This window comes from Helianthus annuus, chromosome 9, assembly GCF_002127325.2.
Source record: "Helianthus annuus cultivar XRQ/B chromosome 9, HanXRQr2.0-SUNRISE, whole genome shotgun sequence".
Classification (NCBI taxonomy): Eukaryota; Viridiplantae; Streptophyta; class Magnoliopsida; order Asterales; family Asteraceae; genus Helianthus; species Helianthus annuus.
Genome location: NC_035441.2, coordinates 97,701,592 through 97,719,045, shown reverse-complemented (window position 1 = coordinate 97,719,045; position 17,454 = coordinate 97,701,592). Strand labels below are relative to the sequence as shown.

Sequence of the window (17,454 nt, the reverse complement as noted above, 5' to 3'; positions counted from 1 at the left end):
CAACTAATGCGATAAAATAAATAGATTATCTACAAGTCAAAGAAGTCAAAACAGTAGTTGAGCAAGGAGTGACAGATCGCAATTAGCAATCTTTTCTTCCTTTAACTTCAATCTTGACTTTGACTTTCGAAACACGGGGTGTTACACAGGGACACTGGGAGTTATTATGAAAGCCAACACACTCAGTCACATCAGCTAACTCTGATAAGTAGCCGGCTAGAGCCACACAATATGAATGAAAAGTGGGACACTCACACTGTTGAGTCAGACCTCAACGTATCAAGAGGGCGACAATTCTTGAGTGTTTAGCCGTCTTCCCAAAAATCATCAGGTGTATAGGTCATGGGCATGCACCGTGTACAACACCTCAGCTGAGTACGATTACACGGGGTGTTACAGCCTCCCCTACTTAAGGTAATTTCGTCCCGAAATTAGGCTTAAGCCGTAAAAAACAACTGCGGGTACTTCGCCTTCATGTCGCTTTCGAGTTCCCAAGTGAACTCTGCGCCTCGTTTGCCTTCCCATCGAACCTTCACAATGGGAATACGCGAGCGCCTGAGCTGCTTGGTTTTGCGGTCCATGATTTCGACAGGCTTCTCCACAAAGTGTAGTGTTTCGTTCACTTGAAGATCTTCCAGAGGTACATACAAATCATGCTCAGCCAGGCACTTTCTGAGGTTAGACACGTGGAAAGTCGGGTGAACGTTGCTAAGTTCCTCCGGTAGTTCGAGTCTGTAGGCCACTTTTCCGATCCTTTCTAGAATCTTAAAGGGTCCAACATATCGAGGCGCGAGTTTCCCTCTCTTGCCGAATCTGACCACACCCTTCCAAGGGGATACCTTTAGGAGTACGTGGTCGCCAACGTCAAATTCAAGGGGCTTGCGTCGTCTATCGGCGTAACTTTTCTGACGACTCCGAGCTTTCAGCAGATTGTCTCTTATTTGGAGGATTTTGTCAGTCGTTTCTTGCAATAGCTCGGGACCAGTTAATTGTGACTGTCCGATCTCGTGCCACACAATAGGTGATCGACATCTTCTTCCGTATAATTCCTCAAACATTGCCATTTGAATGCTGGAATGATAACTGTTATTGTACGAGAATTCGACTAAAGGTAAGTATGCGTCCCAATTACCACCGAAGTCTATGACACACGAATGGAGCATGTCTTCAAGGGTACGAATCGTTCTTTCAGTCTGACCGTCGGTTTGGGGATGGAATGAGGTACTTAGATTTAGAGTAGTACCGAGAGCGGATTGAAACGTTTCCCACAGACGCGAGGTAAACCGACCATCGCGGTCAGAGATGATGTCGCGAGGCATCCCATGTCGACAAATGATCTCATTGGTGTAGATTCGGGCTAATCTGTCTACCCTGTAGTCTTCTCGTATCGGCAGAAAATGAGCAGATTTGGTCAAACGGTCAACGACAACCCAGATGCTGTCGTGACCTGATGGCATGCGCGGAAGTTTCTTGATGAAGTCCATGACAATACTCTCCCATTTCCACATAGGGATCTCGGGTTGGACGAGCAAGCCAGAGGGTCTTTGATGCTCGGCCTTGACTTTCGAGCAAGTCAGGCACTTCAAAACATAGAGGGAGATATCTCTCTTCATGCCCGGCCACCAGTACTTGTAGCGAAGGTCCTGGTACATTCTATCGGCACCGGGATGAATGGAATACCGAGATTTGTGGGCTTCGTCCATCAGAATCTGTCGTAAATCGGTCCACTTAGGGATCCAAATTCGGTCCAGATAATGGAATATCCCATTCGACTTATTCACAAGCTGGGCTCCATCGTTGAGAATCCTTTCCTTCTTCAAAGTACGCTCGGTAAAGCAAGCATGTTCGGCTTCGCGGATGAGAGTTTCGAGATGATGCTGGGCTTGAACATTATGAACGCTATGCAAATAGCTTCGTCTGCTGAGGGTGTCGGCAACGACATTTGCTTTGCCAGGATGATAACGAATCTCACAGTCGTAATCATTGAGAAGTTCCACCCATCGGCGTTAACGCATATTAAGTTCTTTCTGGATGAAGATGTGTTGTAGGCTCCTATGGTCGGTGAAGACCGTACACTTTGTACCATAAAGGTAGTGTCGCCAAATATTCAACGCAGAAATAACTGCGCCTAGCTCGAGGTCGTGGGTCGTATAGTTCTTCTTGTGGATCTTGAGCTGACGAGATGCGTAAGCGATAACCTTGTCCCGTTGCATGAGAACGCAACCAAGCCCAAGGTTCGAGGCATCGCAATAGACTACGAAGTCATCGTTCCCGTCAGGTAACGCAAGGACGGGAGCATTGCAAAGCATGTGTTTGAGAATTTGGAAGGCAGACTCCTGTTCAGTTCCCCAAACAAAATGTCTGTCTTTATGCGTGAGAGAAGTAAGCGTCACGGCGATCTTAGAGAATCCTTCGATAAATCGGCGATAATAGCCCGCTAGTCCGAGAAAAGAACGGACTTCAGACGGGTTCTTAGGCATAACCCAACTCTTAGCAGCTTCAATCTTCGTGGGATCGACATGAATACCTTGACTATTGACAATATGACCGAGGAACTGAACCTCCTCCAGCCAAAATTCACACTTGGAGAACTTGGCATAGAGTCGATTCCCTTGGAGTAGCTCGAGAACCAAACGTAGATGCTGCGCGTGTTCGGTTTTCGACTTGGAATAAATCAGGATATCATCGATGAACACGATGACGAAGCGGTCAAGAAATGGTTTACACACGCGATTCATCAGATCCATGAAAACTGCGGGTGCGTTGGTTAAACCAAAAGGCGTAACAACGAACTCATAGTGGCCGTATCGAGTGCGAAAAGCGGTCTTGGGTATATCCTCCTCTTGAATGCGTAATTGGTGATAGCCTGAGCGTAGATTGATCTTCGAGAAACACGACGCACCTTGTAACTGATCAAACAAATCATCGATTCGTGGCAGGGGATAGCGATTCCTGATGGTAAGCCTATTCAATTCCCTATAGTCGATGCACATCCGGAACGACCCATCCTGCTTTTTAACAAAAAGGACTGGTGCGCCCCATGGCGAGGTGCTAGGGCGAATAAAGTGTTTATCAAGCAATTCCTGGAGTTGACTCGAGAGTTCATACATTTCGGACGGAGCGAGTCGATAAGGAGCTCTGGCAACAGGATTTGCTCCAGGAACGAGGTCAATGCGAAAGTCGATATCACGACTTGGAGGTAAACCTAGAAATTCATTGGGAAATACATGAGGAAATTCACAAACCACGGGAACATCGTTCACTCCAGGACTTCCTTTCTTTTCCTTCTCCGCTACTACAATGTTGACCAAGAAAGCTCTGTATTCCTTGCGGAGATACTTGCTAGCTTGGACATATGACATAAGTTTGAGACCTTTCGAAGGAGTTTTGCCATACACACAAAGTTGATCACCATTAGCAAGCGAGAATCGAATCATCTTGTCGAAGCAAACAACTTCAGCATGGTTTTTGCGTAGAAAGTCCATGCCTATTATGACGTCAAAACTACCGAGCTGCATCGAAATAAGGTCGATTGGAAAGATGTGATTGTTGAGCTCGAGGGTACAATCACGAAGAACAGAATTGACGGTGACGGTTCTTCCGGTGGCAACTTCGACATTGAACGACGAGGGGAGATGGGCGCGCTTACGATTAAGGAGCTTCTCGAATTCAAACGACACAAAACAGTTATTGGCTCCAGTGTCAAAAAAACACGATGCATAAATACCATTCACAAGGAATGTACCATTAACCACATTGTTATCAGCCTGGGCCTGGCGCGCATTGATATTAAAAGTTCGGGCGCGTGCTGCTTGCTACTGCTGCTGCTGCTGGGGCTCTTGTTTAACCACCCTGTTGGGACACATATTTGCGAAGTGGTTGGGATCACCACACGCAAAACAGGCTCTAGCATGAGCAGCGATTGCAGGAGCTTGTTGTTGTTGACCCTGAGGGGCAGTAAGAAGAGCTTGTTGTGCAGGAGCTGGAGCTGCGGCTTGTCGAGGACCAGTACGGCAATTAGCGGTGAAGTGGCTGTACATGTTGCAGTGCACACAATATCGACAGGAGATTCCCACCGGATGATGGTAAGTACATGTTGGGCAAGCTGGGTGAGGACCAGTATACGCACGCTTTGTCGGCGGCGCATAGGTAACTGGTGCTGCAGCTGGTCGGTGTTGATATTGCTGCTGAGCTGGTACAGCTTTGAGCGGGGCAGCGGTAGTAACAACACAGTTCTTGTTGCTGGAGTTGCTGTTGTTGTTCTTCCTCTTGCGACGAGAGGACTTTGACGATTGCGGAGCGGCGGTGGCGGTTTCCGCGGTTGCGGCGGTGGTAGCTTGATGAAGGTTCTTCGAGGCTTTGTCCCAGACACCAGCCTTGACTCGCTTATCATTTATTTCAACGGCGAGCAGATAAGTTTCCTCGATTGTTGCTGGTTTTGCAGCTTGAAAAAAGTCTGTAACACAATCCGGCAGAGCTCGGATGTACTTCTTGATTGTCACATCAGGAGTCTTGACTTGATCAGGACAGATAATGCTTAGCTGCTTGAAGCGAGCAGTCCAGGCAGCATTGTCACCATCCTTCTGCTTGATATGCCAGAATTCGTCCTCCAACTTCTGGCGCTCATGGGGAGGGCAGAACTCTTCCAACATGATCTTCTTAAACTCATCCCATGTCAAAGACAGAAGACGCCAGTAGCATTCAGAGTACGGAGATTATCAGGACAGCCACTCTGGCGCAGGGTGACCTCGATCAAATCAAACCATTGGAATAGGGCCGTAGGGCCATCTTCGCCAGTAAATTCTTTCGGACCGCAAGCTTTGAACTGCTTAAAGCTAAAAACAGACTTTGGCGAATCCATCCTGGACTCTTCAAAAGACTTGCTGGTATTCTCTTGCAGGTCGCTAACGATTTGAGGTATAACTTTCGCTATCTGTTTAGCGACGAGAGCAGCAAGGCGTTTGTCTTTCTGATTTTGGCAAGCAGTTCGAGAGTGAAGGGATCCAGATGATGACATTGTCTACAACAGACATCACCACAGGACTCAAACACAGTATAATCGAATCTCACCTCACACGCCTAATACTACTAAAGCTCAGGAACACCATCACGTAACACATAAACACATAGGCACATAAGCACATAATCACAGAACACATAAGCACGTAAGGCACATAGAAGCAGTCAGAATACGGAAACCTATCATTCAAGGTCCGCGCACGTTCGAGATTAGCGATTGCGATTAGCGAGCAACATAGCGTACAGTGATTCCTCAAGTAGTGGCGATTTGTTAGCGTATTGAGGTAGATGTGCAGCGTGATTCGTGTGTGTCGATCAAAGCGAAGGCGGAAAGTGAATAAATCACCAAAAATCGAACATATAAACAGATAAAATCACATAAACACGCAAAATCCACATAAAAGCGACGAGTTATCAGAGTCGGCAGTTGCGAGCTTAGAATCGAAACACATAAAATCGAGAATAGATTGTCTGCGGTTGATAGACATCGACTACCCAAAGTGGTTCGACTATTCACAAGGACTTTGGGTACACACTTTGGCCTTCGGGACTGTGCTCTCGCCTCGAATTTGGGCGAATGGCACGCATCCTTCCAGTTACAGCGTGACTTCAAGTCGTTGGAGTCCGTCGAGACTTTGGTGAGAATTTTGTAAGACCAAAATAGGGATCGAAATAAGTCGTCAAGATTCGGGTTTCACCCCTAACTTAATAACTTCATTCCTGTTTTATAAAATAGAGAAGAAGATCTGCGATAAAGTACGGATTTCACTGCTGATTCAACGCAAATTCTCGTGTTTATAGATAAAAATGCGGGTCGAACAAGCGATTCCAGTCGAGAGTTTGCGGTTTTCACACCTAATCTCGACCAATCCACTTGTTCATTTTCGAAGATAGTGCAGTGATAGTGTTGTGTAAGCGAGAATAGCGAGATATAGCAAGTAAGCTCGTACAAAACCCCTAAGGGTAGGCACAAGTCGGTCTGTTAGTACTTAACTATAGACTAGGTCGTTTCTAAGACATCGACCAGGACTAGGTCGAGTCTCGCCTAATTCCCTATAGTTATGGCTCTAATACCAATCTATCACACCCCAACCGAAGGCGGAAACTTCGGGGCATGGCACTGAGCGAAACAAATTGTTCAAGAGAAATTCCATAACAACTACATTACCGGATAGTTTAAATATTACGTCCCATACCATAACCCATCAAGCAATTAAAGTTATTACAGACAGCGATATCTCAAAAACAATAAACATGTTCCGACAACTCAGATTTTAGATAGAAATAAGATAAATTGTCTTTGTTTCTAGACTCTCAATCCTACTGGATTCCATGAAAAGCAAGCAAAAGCACGACATCCTAAGCATCTCAAACACCTGTCACATACGTTAAAGTAAAGGTCAATACACATAGTGTAAAGGTGTGCATACAAATTTGATAATAGCATAATAGAGTTCGAAATCGTTTACGCGTAACCAGCATGTACAACGTATAATGTGAAGCATGTAAGTTATCGATAAAGATTCTATCGATACCAATGACTGCAATTTGACCGCGAGTAACGAGTGCGCAACACATGTTCACCACTGCGAACACGTGAAGTAATATCCTTAACAACCCCTGTCCGCGACAGGTGCTGAGTCCAAACTATAGTACTATCGTTGCTAAGGCAGGTAGACAGCAATCAATGTGTAAACATAACAAACAGGCATTCATCGAGTCACGTATAACATGCAATACCGGTTAGCGTATAAATAGTGTTTGCGTTGTGTGTAGATTGTGATTTAAATACAGATAACGTATGTAACACCCAAAAGTGCATAAAGCAAAAAGGGATCGAGTATACACAAAGATTGTGTCTAACAAGTAAACACGCTCTTGGATTGAAGGGAGCGCTGAGAGAAATTAGCCTGAACAGTTAACGATAGCATAAACGATAAGCGGCATGTAAAACGGTGCAAAATGATAAGTGTCGGATGGCAATCCGATCGGATGGCAATCCGATCGGATGGCAATCCGATCGGATGGCAATCCGATCGGATGGCAATCCGATCGGATGGCCAGTCGATCGGATGGCAATCCGTTCGGATGGTCATCCGATCAGGTGACCATTCGATTGGATTGTTACCTCGTTTGGGAAGGATGTGTTTGTGTATGATGGTTTGCCTTTTGAAGTTTTCGTTGTAGCATTTTGAAAACAAAGAAGTATCTCTACCTTTCAGGTCGGTCGATCGGGCGGCGGATCGATCGGACGGCGATCCGTTCGGCGAGACATTTCTCATAGAACAATTTCACAACAGTGTTGTCACACGATCGGATGGTCTACCGATCGGGTGGCAATCTGTTGGAGCTGTTAATGCATTGAACATGTTGAAAATTGTTTAAGTGTTGAAGTCCAAACATCACATCGTCGGATGGTAATCTGATCGGATGTTGTTCCGTTCGATGTTCAAAACCTCAAAAGTTGGAAATAGAAGTTAAGTGTGGGACCAAGGTGAAAGCCGATCGGGTGGCAATCCGATCGGATGGCTGTCCGATCGGACGACAATCCGTCCCAGTCGACCTGATCGTCTTTACACTTGGTTGTTTTGATAGTTTGCGTTTTGTTCGAGGCACTGTGATAACGTGCTAAACAACAGAACCTCGTCATGGCTCAAGTAACCCGATCGGACAGGAATCACCCTAGTCCGACCAGTGGCCTTGTCCGGGACGGTGTTTCAAGTTTAACCCGAAATCGGTAGTCTCTTGGATAGAATTCAGATCTTGAACCAACACATCAACAAGAAGGTGTAGAAGAGCAGAACGAGCTCCGATTCTATCGGTTTTGAGTGCATTGAGTGTAAAAGAGTTTAAAGAAAGTTAGAAACCATATTTCAATCCTTTTTCACCTTGAATATGTTCAGATCTATGCAAGATCTTTGTTTATTCATGTGGAAATCGTTCAGATCTAAGTTGTTCTTGGTGGATTTAAGCCAAAACATGAAGTTCATAAGAACCACATGATGACATCATTCTAGAACACCTTAAATCTAGTGATTTCACGGTTAAAAGTTAAGATTCAAAAGATAGAAAGGTGAAGGAGTGCGTGTAGATCAAGAAAGTACAAGATTTAGGTTGAAAACTTATAAGAATCGCGAGAAATCGGAAGAAATGTGGGCTGAAGCGAGCTGGTCGAACAGAGGAGCTGTCACATCACTAATGATGTGACAGAAGGGTATTTATAGGGTTTCCCAAAAAGGAAAGTGTGAATGGATAGGGTGGGTCACCGATCGGATGACTGTCTGATCGGGTGGCAATCTGATCCGATGGCCATCCGATCGAGTTGTCACTCGATCTAGTGGCTCCGATGATTTGAGTTCCGGCGTTTCGTTTCGTGCGTTGAGTTTTGCAATGCGATAGAGTTTCCCATTAATCCCAACTACTATATCTAACATACAATCATCCTAATTAACTTGCGTTTAGCGTCTGCGATTCGATTGCGATAGCGTTGCGATTGCGTTTCGATTGATCACCACAACATAAACATAATAAACATGCACAAGTAACACATAAAGAGCACACACACGTAAAACAATATCCAGAACGCATAATTCGGGTTGCGAATGCGACTGCGATGCGATAAGCGATAAAGCGATAAAACAAGCGATAAATCTCGATTGTTAACAAGTACTTCACATAATACAACTAATGCGATAAAATAAATAGATTATCTACAAGTCAAAGAAGTCAAAACAGTAGTTGAGCAAGGAGTGACATATCGCAATTAGCAATATTTTCTTCCTTTGACTTCAATCTTGACTTTGACTTTGACTTTCGAAACACGGGGTATTACACAGGGACACTGGGAGTTATTATGAAAGCCAACACACTCAGTCACATCAGCTAACTCCGATAAGTAGCCGGCTAGAGCCACACAATATGAATGAAGAGTGGGACACTCACACTGTTGAGTCAGACCTCAACGTATCAAGAGGGCAACAATTCTTGAGTATTTAGCCGTCTTTCCAAAAATCATCAGGCGTATAGGCCACGGGCGTGCACCGTGTACAACACCTCGGCTGAGTACGATTACAACTTGGTTTATAGGCCATCTGTAGCAGCAGAGCAATCCAAGTTTATCCATGAGATTGCTCTGGCGCCTTTAAAGAAGGCAAAGTTACCACCAACAATCAGTAAGTTCAATGGTTTGGCTGATCCAGATGATCATATGAGAGTTTTCACAAGTGTTGGTGCAGTAGGAGGTTGGAACATGTCGGTAAGTTCAACTGTTTGCGTTTCAATCTTTTTAAAAACGTGTTTATGAACTTTTAATCATACTTCTCGACTACTAATACATGTATAACAATATGTGGATAAGTTTAATCATTAAGATCATGTTATACATCGAAACCTATCCCTTTACATGGATACGTAACACATAATTTAACAACTTTATAAATATAAAGATTCTTGTTATAATAACCCTAGGTTTCAATTATCAAGCAACATCAAAAAGCAGCCAAGACTTACGTATAAACAGAAGCCATAAACAAGATAAAGATAGATTACCGGAAGCAATTGAGATCAAGAAAAAGCTTGAAGAACAAAAGAGTTGAAAGCCTTGTGTGATGTTTCGTCATTCAGAGAAAAAGAATTGAGATCACAGAAACTGAGTTACGATTAGGGTTTGCATGTTTATGTATATACGAAACTTGAGTTGATGGGGGTTATTAAAGTTGTTCCGAGTTTGTTATAAGAGATAGAGGGATTCCAAGTTTGCATAAAAGATAGGGGATGGGATTTCCGAGTTTATGGTTTAGATGTATGGGGTGTCCGAGTTTAGGAGGGTTCCGGGTTTAGGTTTTGGGTTTAGAGACACTTCCGAGTTTAGGTTCCGGTTTTAGAGACCCTTCCGAGTTTGTGTTCTGTTAGACCCATATTATAAATTCTTTTTTTAAACATAACTTTTATAGAAGATTTGCATTAATAAAGCATAATGCATATACATACTGATCAAAAATTTAAAGTTAGTTAAACACTTCATAAGTATTTGAAAACATTACAATATACTAATGATGTTTGGTTTCTTAAAAGACTAAACAAAAACGGAAGCTTGATTTCTAGTTTGTGTTCGGTTTGTCGTTGAGCTTGATCTTCATCCATAACTTGTTAGCTATTACCTAAATTACAAAATTATTATAAACGTTAGATATATCATGTATAAAACGTAACTAGATAGCCCGAGTTCTCAAAAATAACAAAATAAAATTTTTGTTAAGAAGCCCGCTGTAAGCTACGGCTGGCAACCGTAGCTTACGACCAACACTACAAAATGAAAACAGTTAGTCGTTGTTGTAGCTTATGGAACACAACCGTAGATTACGGCTCCTTGCTGCAGCGGACAGTTTGTTGCTGCCGTAACCTACGGCATACAGCCGTATGTTACGGCTCCTTGATGCTGCAAATTCTTTCACTTTTGTTATATTTAGTAAAAACTCCGAAACTTCTTCGATACTTATCCGTTTTATTTGAAACTCGTTTCTAAATGATCATAAAACAATTACACACATTTCTAACTCATAAATCCTTGACCCGGATTCATAATTCTTATGCTTACACTATCGGTTCACAAATTTATACGTTCAATTATTCGACCCATTTTACATTTAAGTTACATTATCACATCTTAAAGTAAGGATTTATTCCTTAGAATTTTACCCCTTCCTCGGGCTTGCTAAGCTTGCATTTTAAGCTCCCGATTACATGGTTTGCAAACGCACTATTTGACACGCTTTGTTAATTTTAACCAAACATAAACTTTTCTTTTGTATACTTTAAGGAATTCACATCCTCTAAGTTTTAACTTAATTCTTGGTTTCATCAATTACAAATCCGCATTCCCATTACTTGATTTACGCTTTCAACTCGATCAGTTTGTTCGTGTGAAATCCATCACTTATGAATGAACCAACTTATCATATTTCTTTATTTTGACACGTTTGGTTGTTTGTGTGAAATCCATCACTTATAAACAAACCACACTTATCGTAATTCGTTATTTCCTCATCCAACATGTATCAATGACCAAAATTATCTAACGAAATACTACGAAGCAATTAAGCCACGTACCTTAAAGTTTTTCCTTTAGTCGTGCGTTTGCCCCGGCTTGACTTCCCAAAGCTTCACCCGAGTTGCCTATAAAGTGCAACCCAAATATTATTAAAACCTCATTGTCCATATTCGTGGCATGTACACTTGCCAACTTTCAACCATAAGTTCTTATCCACGTTACTCAATTAATACTCAAATTGATATCTCATTTAAGCGTTTTATCGAACACCTTGTGTGCATAACTTTTAACTAGCTATGTCACTCAAATTATGAAAATCTCTAACCATGAAATCCCTACTTAACAAGTAGACATGTTCACTATAAACGCCTTAGCATCAAAATTTAGTTTATTATGAGTTCACACACCCAACATTAACCTCCTAGATTTCATGGATTCAATCTATTCATCAAAACCCACTTATACATATATGTGCATAACACCCATAACACTTGATTCTTGCTAAATTATGTAAAATTTCAGTTAGGATTCAAGCCCTAGGTATACATAACACCCTTCTTAGGACTGACTAGTGGTAATTTCTCAAAAACCCATTAATCCAAATTCCTTCACATATCAATTTCCATCCAAAACGAAAATTTCAACTTAACTTAGGTTAGTTACGTATGGATGACTGATAATCTCAACTCATGCAGGAAATTTATACCCCAATTAGCTTTCAATTTGTTGATTTAGGTGTGAAGAATGGTTTCACCTTCCTTCTTCCTTTCTTTGGCCGAACTCAGCACATACACTATGTGTGTTTTCATGTTCTGAGTTTAAAGACCTTTATTTTGTTATACTCACATTAAGCTTCTCAAGTTTTAAAACCTTAAAACATGAGTAAGAAGTTAGCAATTTTACTTTAAGTTTTTATATGAAACTAGTCCCACTATTTCCGTGTGTTATAACCTACATGTGTAATGTGAATGTAAGTACGAAAGTGCCGCAAAAATCATAAAGATTTAACTAAGAAGGTTGACGGCAGTAAACTGAAAATGCGAGTCGTCACATCATCTACTTGTACATTTTAATCCATACGTCAATACTGACCAAGACAAATATCGAATGTCGACAAAAAATGAGTAAGTTGTTACGGTACTTTTGGTTTTTTTAAACATTATAGTTTATAAGATATGGCAAGAATACGTAAAAGAATTATAAATTTGTTGTGGAGGGGAAAACTATAACTAATTACCCATAATTATGTTAAAACTTATGGATTTAAGTGTAATAAGATGATGGGCTAAAACAAATTATTGTTTAAAAGACTAATTTACCCTCATTTTATGGGTGTATTTATAAATTAAGAGAGAAAAATTCTTATTTTTTGGGTATCTTAAAATGTTCATCCCTCATGTAAATATTTTATTTCCTCTTAGCTGTAAACTCTTAATCATGAAATTAAAAAATGGAAATGAAAGTTAAACATTAGCCAAATCGGATTTTTAACATATGACATGATAATAAAAAGGCTAAATTTGACTAAATGGGTGTAAAATGGGAAAACACGAGAAAAAGACTCAATGAGGCTAACTAATGGATATGTTCCGGGTAAAGAAATAAACGAAGATATTAACAAAAGTGGGTATCCTAATGTCTCACTATTTTTGTACACTATTTCACTTTATGGTCTAAAAATGAATACCCAAACAAGTTATAAATTGCATGAAACATCGGACATGCTCAATCCAAGAAAATATAAGCAACAAGTGTAATAAAGCTAAATGGCTCAAAAACAATCTCATCCAAATATAAGAAACAGGTTTAAGTGTAAAATTAAGCGTGCAATTCATTCTTTAGCTCATATGCTCACACTTCTCACATAAAAGTAAATTTGACTTTATCTTTAAATCAAACTAGTTTTGTTCATATCGCGCTTTGCAGCGAAATAGAGCAAATGATACTGTAAAACAGACGTTATTTGAAAATGTAGCATTTTTGTTTAAAAAGCCAAACCGTTAGAATCGATTTAGTTATGTACTTAAATTTTTTAGAAAAAAAAATAACCAACATCAAATGATACTGTAAAACACACATTATTTGAAAATGTAGCATTTTTGTTTAGAAAGCCAAACCGTCAGAATCAATTTAGTTACGTACATAGATTTTAAGAAAAAAAAAATAACCAACATATGTTATTTAAGAAACGTCAAATTAATTGAGAAAGAAAATATGTTTTGAAAAAAAATATAAAAAAAATAAATAAATATGGTTTTAGAAAAGAAAAAAAAATAACGTTAAAGCTAAAAAAAATATAATTACAAATATTAAAATATTAAAAAGGCATATATTATTTTAAATTTTAAATCACTCATGATCCTCATAAACAATATATAATGCTTTCACTTGCAGCAAGCAACGTACTCACCCAAGCTACATTTAATTTTTTAAACAATTTGAATTCATAGCTATAGTACCTCACATCAAAATCAAGAGTTTAAACCACACTTTTTTTGTTCATACACAATAACCATGCATCCTAAAACTTTATACATGTGAAAATGTTCTTTGTAAAGTCATATATTCACCTACACATATTTATATTTTCAACATATACATTTACAAGTTGCTGACGTCATCAAGGAATAGTTTTGTTAAGTGGTTGGCCACTTTTGACTTTTGTTTTTTTTTCTTTTTCATATAATAGTTATTTATAGGTGATGTCAAATTACAATTTTATTCCAGGTGTAAATTTACGATTTCGCTCTCGATTCAAAATAAAATTTTGCTTTTGCCCCTTGCTTAAATTTACGATTTTGCCCTTAGTTATAAAATACAATTTTGCCCTCAGTTCAAAATAAAATTATGGTTTTGCCCTCAGCTAGAGTCCTGCCAAATTACGATGTGGTTCCCAGTTTAAAATTACGATTTTGCCCCCAGCTAAAAATTACGATTTTGCCCGCAGCTAAAATATTACGATTTTGCCCCTATTTCAAAATAAAAAAATGGTTTTGCCCTCAGTTCAAAATATTATTTTACCTCCATTTTAAAATTACGATTTTACCTCCGCTAAAAATTGCAATCTTGTCATCGTTTTTTTTCTTTGGCAAAACCATGGTAGTGTTTTATTTTACTTTGTTGACTTAATTTTGTTTTTATTCATGCCAAACAGCTGCCTAGCACTCGTTAATTGGTCCTGACAAATTATTGTTTTGCCCTTAACTCTAAATTACACGCTTGTCATCGTTTTAGTTAATTTTTTTTATCATAACTATGGTACTGTTTTTCTTTAATTGGTTAACTTGATGTATCTTTTTTGATATCGTGTTATAGGTAGCATGTATAACTAACCGACATAAAGGTGTACATATTATTAACCTAAGAAATACTCGGTTTAGCGCCCCGCAACGCGGGCGGCGCATAGCTCTAGCTGCCTAACACTGTCTCATTAGTCCTGAAAAATTACAGTTTTGCCCTGAGCCCAAAATTACGGTCTTATCATCGTTTTTTTTCATAGCAAAATTATTATAGTCTTTATTAATTTATTGAGAATTATTCTGCCATTACCCCGTAACGCAGGCGAGGCATCTACTTGTATACTTACAAGTTACAATAGTAAGATTCAACTACAGTAGAAAGCAGCTACATCTTTTTTCTTTTTTTTTTCTTTTTGTGACTTTATCCTTTTTTATATTTACCTTTTAATTTTCAGTATCAATGCTTATAATCCCTTAACTTTTTAAACACTTTGTAATCGAGTTTTATGTGCATATGTTTATATGTGTATCGATATAAATTAAGCTGATTTACGTTTGGATGTAAGTTTTTTTTTGGAAATTTGTCGGGTCAAATATAATACGTTTTCGTGTCGTACCATTATTTAACTTGATAAAACATTATAAATTAAAACGAAAGTCAAATTTAATACAAATTCAAGTTATTTTACGTTCCAACCCCGCCGCAACGCGCCATACCATTCTTTAATTTAATAAAACATTATATTCTTATGTGCTTATTTTTATGTACATGTCAGTATAAATTCAAGTTGGTTTATGTTTCAACGTCAGTTTCTTCCAAAATATAATTCAGGTTAAGTATAATACGTTTTATGCATATTTTTATATACGTTTTCAGTTGGTCTACATTTTAACGTAAACTTTGTTTGGAGATAAGACGGGTCAAATATACTACATTTTCATTAAACGGTATAAGTTCGAGTTACTTTACATTTAGACTCCGCCGCAACATTTAGTATAGACACTTACAACTCTTTAACTTTCTAAAACTTCGTTTTTGTATATATTTTTTTCTGACCTTTACCCTTCAACATTTAGTATAGGCACTTACAATCCTTCAACTTTCTAAAACTTCATAATCATTTTTACATGCTTATTTTTATGTACGTGTCGTCTTTGAAAATGGGTAGGGTCAAATATAATATGTCTGTGTTTTTTGTACCTTTTCAGTTGTTTTATGTTTTGACATAAATTTTGTTTTAAAATAAATCGGGTCAAATATAATACGTTTTTGTTAGATTGCATAAATTCGACTTAGTTTACGTTTCGATGCCACTGCAACGCGTGGCACCATTTTTAACTTTAAAAACATATTTTATTGCTTATTTTTATATGTATGTGTCGGTATAAGTTCAAGTTGATGTTCGACGGAAATTTCTTTCGCAAATAGATCGGGTCAAGTATAATACGTTTTTGTGCTTATTTTTATGCATATCTTCAGTTTATCTACATTTTGACGTAACTTTTGCTCAGAAACGATTTGGGTCTTCATGGTACAAATTTGAGTTACTTTACATTTGGACCCGTCAGAACGCGCGAAAAATTTACTAGTGTAAAATATTACGGAACATAACAATTTTAACTACATATTTCGCTTGGAATTCATATATATCTCACTTTCCTACGTCACCCGAAAGCTTTTTTTTTAAATACGCTTATATACATAAAAGCTAAAAGCCATTCATTGTTGAAGATTTCATTGTTGAAGATTTCATTGTTGGGATCCGGAAACCATGTCAAGTAGTGGTTGACACAAACCCACGTCACCCAGCAGGGCTCGGGGGTGATGTTAACCTCCTCAAGCGTGTTTTTTCCCTCCCTATTAAGATTGTTAAAAGCATTTCCCCCAGTTGTCGGCTTGTGGTTGCTCAAGTTTTAACAGGTGCTTCGCGCAAAGTGGTGGCGTCACCAGGATCGGTCGATAATTACGTCCAATTGCTTTTGCTACCGCGTTGCACCATGCGGGTAGTCAGACCATCCTCCAGACAAGAGCGGAGATCAGGGAACAGGAAATCTCTACAGTGTAGTAACATCTTGCACACACTTGTTGTTTGGAAAGATGGGTCTGAGTTTGATAATTTGGTCTCTTCCATATTGAATAGTGTGGGGGAGTCGGGGGCTCCTAGGGGAGAATGCAGGAGACAGGAAGACAAAGAAACAAACCCTAATATTAAGCAATATCTTCGTAAAGTCAGGGATGGACATTTCATGGCTACGGTTAAGGTCTTGTTCTCTAGTGGAGTTGCCCCTCTAGGTGATTCGACCTTGAGAGCTCTTATTGATAAACATTCAGTGGTGTCGCCCCCGTCCTTGCCTTCCAACCCTATGGCACAACCCACTCTTGTTGTTGATGGGGAGTGTGTGCTTAAATGTATCTGATCCTTTCCTAAAAAGACATCTTGTGGTAAGGACGGGATGCGGGTCCAACACTCGTTAGATGCTATTGGTGGCGAGGGCTCGGTGACTTCCTCAGGTTTGCTTACGAGCATTACTAAAGCTGTTAACTTATGGCTTGGGGGATCCTACCCTAAGGTGCTTGCTGAGTTTGTTGCCTAGACCCCCTCACCCCCTTATTGAAGCCCAATAAAGGAATTCGGCCTATTGCTGTGGGGGTATATGGCGAAGGTTGGTTTCCAAGGTAGCGATGAACGTCGGGAAAGACATGGCCCAGTACTTGGGGGACTTTCAATTTGGGGTGGGGATGCCAAATAGGTCAGAGGCGGTGCTTCATCGTACGGACAACTTTCTCAACTTCTTTCATGTAGATGGTTCCTTGGCCTTGCTTACTATGGACTTCTCCAATGCTTTCAACACGGTCGACCGCACAACCTTCCTACAAGAGGTTCATCAGCGTTGCCTGTCAATCTACCGGTAGGTCCAATTTCTTTATGCGCATCCTGCTAGGTTGTATGTTGGTAACGAATTGTAACACCCCAAAATTTCATAAATGTTTATCTAAATGCTTAAATGCTTCAAATAATTAGTTAAGTTGTAAATAAATAAAGGAAGTTTAAAAAGGGTTAGAAACTATGCAAGAATGACAACATAAGCAACTTTAAGGGGTAGAACATGTAAAATATGTTACTAAGTATGATTAAAATTAAAAAC

The 17,454-nt window shown here is 39.7% G+C and overlaps 1 long non-coding RNA gene across 1 annotated transcript; it reads right to left on the bottom strand.

The window, feature by feature from the left end:
• Positions 1-10,018: 10,018 nt before the first annotated feature.
• Positions 10,019-11,871, bottom strand: LOC118481671. The gene is made up of 3 exons (XR_004865936.1): positions 11,775-11,871; positions 11,128-11,193; positions 10,019-10,178 (listed from the first exon to the last, which is right to left on the bottom strand). It is a non-coding gene; the product is annotated as an uncharacterized LOC118481671 (long non-coding RNA).
• Between the last annotated feature and the right edge of the window lie 5,583 nt (positions 11,872-17,454).